Raw genomic sequence first — 8,591 nt, 5'->3', positions numbered from 1 at the left:
ATACCATTTTTCCTTAATTGTTGTAACTATGAGTTAGATTTGAGTGTATATTTCCATCTACTGGTCCTCTACCTCAGGTTCACAAAATCTCTGCACTCCACTCTCTCTTTCCTTTATCAGTTAGTCATCAGTATCTGATATTCTATTATTTTAGCGGCTTATCTCACATATTTTTATGTTTTTCTGTACCAGTGACCTTCATTTTCCTCTAGTGCCAGAGTATTTTCAGGATTTTTTGAGTCATAACTTGCATTGTAACAACCAACCTGTTTGATTTTGATGATATCTACTTTCTATTTTTGAAGATATCAGTAAAATATTTTAAAACTAATAGTGGCTACCATTTTAATAAACCTGTACATGGTTTTTTTTTATACATTTCCTAAATATTGCAACATAACAAAGCAAATGTTTTTTTTTCATTTTTCATATATTAGGAATCATAGGCTCAGAGATATTAAATAATATAATATGTCCAAGTTCATATACATAGCAAGTAGTGGAAAGCAGAATCACACTCTGGTCCATTACTTATGGTCCATGCTCATTTCATACCGTTATATTGCCTGTGAAAATATTTTCAGAAAGGGTCATAAAATGGGCACGAAATTGTTTTGCTTGCTGTTACTCAAAAAAAATTTATTTTAATTTCTGCCAAAAGCTTTTCTAGCACACATAGTGAGTTTATATAACTTATTCACTTATATACTTTGTCTGCCTTTATTGTGAACCAACTAAGCCTATTAGATAACCATCCAACTTAAAGCTAATAAAATTACTGAAATTATTTCATGACATTATGAATTTCCTCTGTATCCCATTTTTCTGGTGAATTTTTCCCCCAGCTTAACTGATATGTAATTTGCATATAACATTGTATAAGTTTAAGGTGACGTGATACAAATATATATTGTGAAATGATTACCACAACCATGTTAGCTGAAACATCAATCATCTCACATAATTACCTTTTGTGTGTGTGTGGTAAGAACATTTAAGATTTACTCTTAGCAACTTTCAAGTATGTAATAAAGTATTATTAACTATAGTCACTGTGCTATTCATTAGACCCTAAAACTTGTAACTGGAAGTCTGTATTCTTTGACCAATATTTCCCCCCATCTTCCAGTCCCTGACAACCAGTCATCTACTCTGTTTCTATGAGTTTGGCTATTCTTAGGTTTCCCCATAAAAGACAGATCACACACTGTTTGTCTTCCTCTTTCTGATTTATAATACTTTGTCTAATGCCCTCAAGGTTTATTCATGTTGTTGCAAATGGCAGGATTTCCTTCTTTATACGGCTGAATAATTTTTTGAGGAACTTCTATACTATTTTTCATTGTGGGTGCACCAATTTACATTATCACCAACAGTGCACACATTTTTCCTTTTCTCTATATCCTTGCCAACACTTGGTACAACTTGTCTTTTTGATAAGAGCCATTCTAATGGGTATGATGTGAAATGAGAGCTCATTGTGGTTTTGATTTGCATTTTCATGATGATTAGTGATGTTGAGCAAATTTTCATGAACCTGTTGGTCATTTGTATATTTTCCTTGGAAAAATGTGTAGTCAGGTCCTCTGCTGGTGGTGTTTTCTGAATGATGCCACCACCAAATATGATTATCTGAGGACCCATCCAGTGGACAAAAAGTCATTTTCTCACTTACCCTATACATGTTTAAACTTAACATAAGACAGTCCTGATTTTTATGATATTAACAAGAAATATATGAGCTCCTTTATTTAATAGAATATACATTAAACTCAGCACCAATTATCTCTAATATATTACAATATTGTAACAAGTGAACTGTATTTTGTGGTTCATGCATCTGTTTCAGTGAACCATTTACCCAAACCTACAATACTGGATCTCTGACTTTTGGAATACCTTTTTTTTTCCAGATGAATTTAATGTTTTAAAATAAAACACTATTTTAGCCTTGAGAGAAAGCCTAAATAGAAATATTTTTATTTTATATTATTTATCATATGGATAGTGGGAATTCTTTCTTGGTCCTGAAATTTTGTAATTTATATATCTGAATGTCTAGGATTTATGAGTTATGATCATTTCCTTTGGTTTCACAGAAAATGTCACAATTGAAAGTGCTACCCAGTTGCCACTTTAAACCAAAAAATCCCAAGACTGGTAAACTTTTAAAACTAACTTGAAATCAGAAAGGGAAGGAAAAGGGTGATTTCCATATATCCCATTTTAGGAACCCCAAAACAACAACAACAAAAAGTTATATTCAGATGAAGTAATTTAACAATTACTTATTGAATACTGGATGCATGCCAACTATGGTATTAAGTATACAAATACAAACAGATATAATTTGTACCTTCAAGTAGCTCAAGTTCTTCCAAGGGACATAGACATGCAAACAATTAATTATAAACCAATCTGAGAGTGTCTTTGTAATTGTGTTAACAAAGTTTTATGAAAGCTAGGGGAATTTATTACTTTGTTATACACAAGTTATTGAGTCAAATGAGCAATCTATTTTTTTTCCACAAATAAATTGGATTATATAACTATTTTAAAAATCTGACCCAAAGTATTCACAATTGAAGTTCCATATTTAGGGAATGTATAAATTTATTTCTTTTCTTTATGCAAGTTGCCAGTTATCTATTATATTCAAGACTAGAATCATTGCAAATATGGGAAACTTTTGCATATTCAGTTGTTTGTTTGTTTTGGGTTTTTTTGTAACTTCTCTCACATGAAATAGTCTCTGAGTACCCAGGTTAATTAACTAAGCACCGCATTGTCAACTCTCTGTTATGCTCTCTGCTGTATCCTATCATTGACTTCTGGGTTAAGATTTATGTTGGGAATTGAAAGCCAAGGCTGGAACAAGCTGAACAGAGTGTTCTATTTCTGTATAAAATGATATATGCTACTCTTGCCCAGAATGACAACACTTTGCACTGTTCCCAATCTGTAAATTACTCCATTTACTTGGCATAATAAGTATACAGATGTATTTAATTCTTTCTACCAGGGCCATGCTGTTCAATTCCTCTCTGCTAGCCAAATACACCAGATGTTATAAATTACTCATCAATAAGAAGATGAAATGTGACCTCTTTCATATGTAAAAGCAGTGTTACTGCCCTGCTGTTATTGTTTTGAGTTACTATATTTTTAAAATTCAAGATTAGAAAAAGATTTTTTGTAATCTTTTTACTTTCATCAGCAACTTAGTTGCTTCAGTTGCAACTTCAGTAGCAACCCAGCAAACATCCTGACAAAATAATTGTGTATAATCAGAGGTACGATCTGTGGAAATGATTTAATGTTAATATAACTACCACTTCTTTTCAAGCTGAACTTTCATTTATTTGATTTTTTTTCATATCCTGCAAATAGAGAGTGTTTGTTTTAGATTCACATATTACAAAAAAGAAATGACTCAAATACTATATTCAGCTATGATACCATGTATGATTTTGCTTTCTCTTTTATCACATTTCCATAATTTTTTCTTTAATGAGCATGGATTGCTTTTATAGTTCCCTAAAGACAAGCATGCCTGTAGGGAACAAGGTTTGGAGTGTTTAGTGCCAAGTATTATCAGTTTCCCATTCATACGACCTGAATCATATCCAGTACTTATCATCTAAGTTAGGGGTGCCAAACTATTACCCACTAGGTCAATCCAGTCTGTTGCTTTATTTTCAAAAACAAGTTTTATTGGAGCCATGTCCATGTATTTCCATATTGTTTATGGCTGCATTAGCTCTGCAATGGCAGGTTTATTTTATTTGCCACAAAGACTTTATGGCTTATAAAGCCTAAAATTCTTACTTCTCTGGAATTTATTGAAAGCATTTGTTGATGTTGATCCAAGTAAGAGTCAGAAATTACATTTGTTTATGGTTTTTTAAAATATTGTTCATTTTTTGAAATTCATTGAATTATTTCTACTCTTATTACTCATAGAGTTGTTGGGAAGATCAAATGAATTAAATAAGCAATATTTGCAAGTAGTTAAAAAAATATTGGGTCATAAGAAGGGCCACGTAAATGTTGTTAATAAAAAATGCAGCTGAACTTAGCATATATACTAATTCAAAGAATGCCAGATCCCTTGATGTCTACTTAACCAAATTGTGGATGCTAGCAGTGCTCAGAGATTCATTATTAAAATGAAGCGTAACCTTGACTGTATCAGGCAATTCATGAGAAAGCAGAAACTTGTTCTTTTTTTTCTAAAGATAATTAATACATTTAAATAAGAGGGAAAAAAAAGACTTTTGACAGATTTTCAGGTACAAACATATCCAAGAGGAAATATTGCATGTTTTTGTTAACTAGTTCCTGGAGGACAATGATAGGCTACTTTTGGATTTTTCTTCAGTAGATAGTTGAATGATAGTAATAAATGGTTATTTGGGGGATATTAATCTTGTTTACATCATATTCAATCTGTTTATTTAATGTTAAAGTGTTATAATGCTGTTGTTACACATGAAAAATAAATATTTTAGACTTAAGAAGAAGGATTAGAAAAGTTTGTAAATAATTTTTATTCTTCAAGTGTCTGTTCCTGTTACTAATATCAAGAGTAGAGTATCTTTAGTCACACAGTTTTATACAAAGTAGTTTTAAAATGGCTGTGTTTAGCTTTAGGTGCCTATATGTGTTAATGATGATACACATTTTGATCAATGAAAAAGGATGTTTTTGCATACTTTAGTTTCCTCATATCCCTTATAAACTGTTTTAGGAAGGCAATTAGGCAAAATTTACCTCTGTACTCATAGAAATCTCTGATTTTTTTTTTTTTGTAGTTTAGTGAAATGGCTTACTTAAATGGACAGACCACTAAAATGTCTATGCAACACTTTGATTAGGTGATTATGAATTGGTTATATATAGCTTCTACAGCATTTAGAGAAATATAGATCAAAATAAAATATGCAAAAGTGATAAACAGTTAACATTTTCATGAGGTATCAGTGAATTTAAGGATGGCATAATATAAAGCAGCGGTTTTATATTTTCTTAAGGATCAGTACTGTATTTTGAGGAAATTTTTTTGGAATTCTAATACATGCAAGTATTAAAGTGGAGATTCTATGGTTGAAACGTGTGCTGGTGACTGAGTCTGTCAGCTATTGTCACAAAAATTCTGTAGAATAAACCATCTTAAAATTCAACTATTTGAAATTATAATTATTTATTTTCTCTCATTTGTCTGCAAATTTGCTATGACAAAATATCAGGACAAATTTTATCAAAGATATTCTCTAAAAAGAATGATCTCTTTCTCTGATGGGCTCCTTATGCATTCAGTTAAGTAAACTTTTGTCAGGAAAAATAACAGTATACTACCAGACAATCAATTCAGAAAGTTGAGTCTCAGTTTTGACGTTAAATTAGATTGAATTTAATAACTTCATCTATGTGGATAATGCATTCATTATTTTACTAGGAACTCATTTTTTATAATTGTAATTATTTAAATGAATTGTATTTATATTTAATATTAGTTAAATAAGTCTGCATTGTTATTAAGAATAATATTTTAACATTACTTTGTCTAAATAAAGTTTTCATGAATTAGTTTTGAAATATAAAATTCACGATAGAGTAAAATGATTCAGTCACTTTAATGAAAGCAAAAATATATGAAGTAACAAACTTTTTAAAAAGAGTATCTTCATTTGGATATAAAGCAGATTTGTCACTGAATTATTGGTGTACTTGTACTTGAATAGAAATGGCTTTAATTTGCTATGATAGCCCTCTGGCTATATGTTTTGCCAAATAGTTTTAGAAATTTCACTTTTTTGAGTGACTAAATAATTACTATTTGATCTCTTGTTTGTTGACAGAAAATATGACCTTACAAATATTAAATAGAAAAATCTCAAAAAGGAGAGCTATCCTTCTTTGTTGATGAATCCTCTAAGGAAAATTGTGCTATTGTATAAAGAACCAATTTATTTAGTCAAGAAACTGGGACATCTCTGACTAACTTTCCATCTGACCCCATTATAATTGCATTTTTGTGATGGGGATGGAAGTCTTCTTTCTTCCTTCCATCCATTGACCTAATTTAAGAAAAAAAAAAATGAAAGGGAAAGAATAATAACGAACTACTATGAATAAATCTTAAAATGTCTTGAAAATATCGAAGGAAATACAGGAAATTCAAATATTAGAAATTATCTTCAAACATGGTTTAATTGCATTATATTATCTTTTAGAAAATGGCTCCTTTAAAACAGTTTTAAATTTATCTAAAAGATCGTTTACTTAAATTATTCTTTTTAAAATGATGTAACCAAATATCTGTATTTGTAGATACATCAATCTTTCATCTATTATAATGCAATTTCAGTAAACTATCAGTCAAAATTGGGATTAGAGTTCTGTAAGAATTACATAATTTAAATATTTCTGATTAAGAAATGACTAAGTAAGTGGGAAACAGTACTCATCCTACGGATTCTTCCAGCTAGTGTGTAGAGAGTTTAGCTAAGCCACTTCACCAGCATTGCTGCCTCGGCATCCATTTTGTTTCGCCAAACTGCTTGGGGGACCTTAGCTGACACTAGCTCTCTCATGCAAGCACATGCCATAGATAGCAGCCCAGCCCGCAGAGTCATAAGCAACTGTAAATCCCTGATAGGACTTCCCCAGCCACTGTTGTGATGGACAATCTCCATGGCTTCCTAACACCTTCCCTTTATGTATCATTATATAAGACCTCAATGGGGATTATCAAAACCCCACTCCTTTGGTTTGAATCTTCCATTCTGGACCTAACCCAGGAACTTCAAAGCACTTCACCGACAAACTCTAATAAAAGCATGTATCTCAGTTCCTGTGTCTCTGTCTGAGTACACCCTGCCTCCACTGCCTTGTGTGGCACTATGACCACTTCCTCCAGGACTTGTGAGTAATAAGTGTCTCCATTTCAATTTTTCTTGTGGTCTGTTATTGAACCACGGCTCACCACCCAGCAACTTGTGCTCCATTTAATAGGTATTAATTTGACAGATTCATAACAAGGTGTGAATGAATATTGTGTACTTGCTTGAACGAGAAATCAATTCTAGCACAAACTAAATGAGAACAGAAGAATTCCATGATAAAACTATTAATAAGCGTGAACATTAAAGCACGCTCACCTCAATAAATACCACAGCATTTTTAAGCTCTCCTGTTGCTTTTAATTTGAAAATATTTATTGCACGTTGGATTTCTATTGCTGCCCTTAAGATATGCATTTGCATTCTTTTTAAAGGTGAAATAAATTTCTCCTTATAATACTTCCTGAAAAATCGTTGTCTCCCTCACTATGCATAAAGTGTACTGCTGACTTTTGATTAAAAAGAACAAGATTAAACATACTCATTTATATCATGCTCTCCCAAAACTCTACTAAAATGATTTTTTTCAAGGTATGAACCTAGAAACAAACAAACAAAAAAGGAAACAAAAAATGAATAAATGCAAGAGAATTTTGGAGGTCGAAGAGCAGATTCATGGATGGTCATTGCATCAACAGCCCTGAAAATGCTGCCTACTAAGCTGGCAGTTGGAAATGTCAACAAACAACTGGGTTTATACTGCACAGGGATTTGTTGTGTCAGGTATTCAAGCAGAATCACACACTAGATATGCTAAAAAAAACTCACTGTAGTGTTGCCAGACAGTATCTGATAAGGTTATGAATTAGAATAGGTTTGTGGCTCAGTAGTTCTAACCAAGCCAAGATAAACCATAAAGACACAGACCTACTAGAGAATGGACTTGAGGATGTGGGGAGGGGGAAGGATAAACTGTGACAAAGCGAGAGAGTGGCATGGACATATATACACTACCAAACGTAAAATAGATAGCTAGTGGGAAGTTGCCGCAGAGCACAGGGAGATCAGCTCGGTGCTTTGTGACCACCTAGAGGGGTGGGATAGGGAGGGTGGGAGGGAGGGAGATGCAAGAGGGAAGAGATATGGGAACATATGTATATGTATAACTGATTCACTTTGTTATAAAGCAGAAACTAACACACCATTGTAAAGCAATTATACTCCAATAAAGATGTTAAAAAAAAAGCCCAGAGGACCTTAAAAAAAAAAAAAGTAGAGGTAAACGTGGATTCCAGGAACAACAACCCAGACAATCAATATGATAACAACAATAAACACAAAAATTCTGAAAAAAACATGTAAGAGGGGAAAGACTGCAAGGCCCAGGGTCTTTGTGTGGTTTGGGATAGGAGTAGCTGAGGTAGATGCCAAGGTGACATTAAGATGTTAAACTGTAGAAAAATTTTGACTTTCAGGCATTTTCCCCATTTCTTTACTGCCTTGAAATAACCACTGACTGTTTCTTTATGGAATTTGTTGTAACAGCCTTGACCACTGATGCTGCAGTAGGTGTATAAATATCAAGGTAATATAAAATCACTGGTTGGTGTTAAGTAAAAGGAAACAGTGCGAGCTGGAATTCTGCTATTAGGGATTCAACTGTTTTACCCCCTAACCTAGAACGCGTATGCTGTAAAGTCATGAGTTTCTTTGCTTTCAATACAATTTTCTCCTAAGAGTTAAAGT

This window comes from Tursiops truncatus, chromosome 18, assembly GCF_011762595.2.
Source record: "Tursiops truncatus isolate mTurTru1 chromosome 18, mTurTru1.mat.Y, whole genome shotgun sequence".
NCBI lineage: Eukaryota > Metazoa > Chordata > Mammalia > Artiodactyla > Delphinidae > Tursiops > Tursiops truncatus.
Note: the sequence above shows the minus strand (reverse complement) of the source record.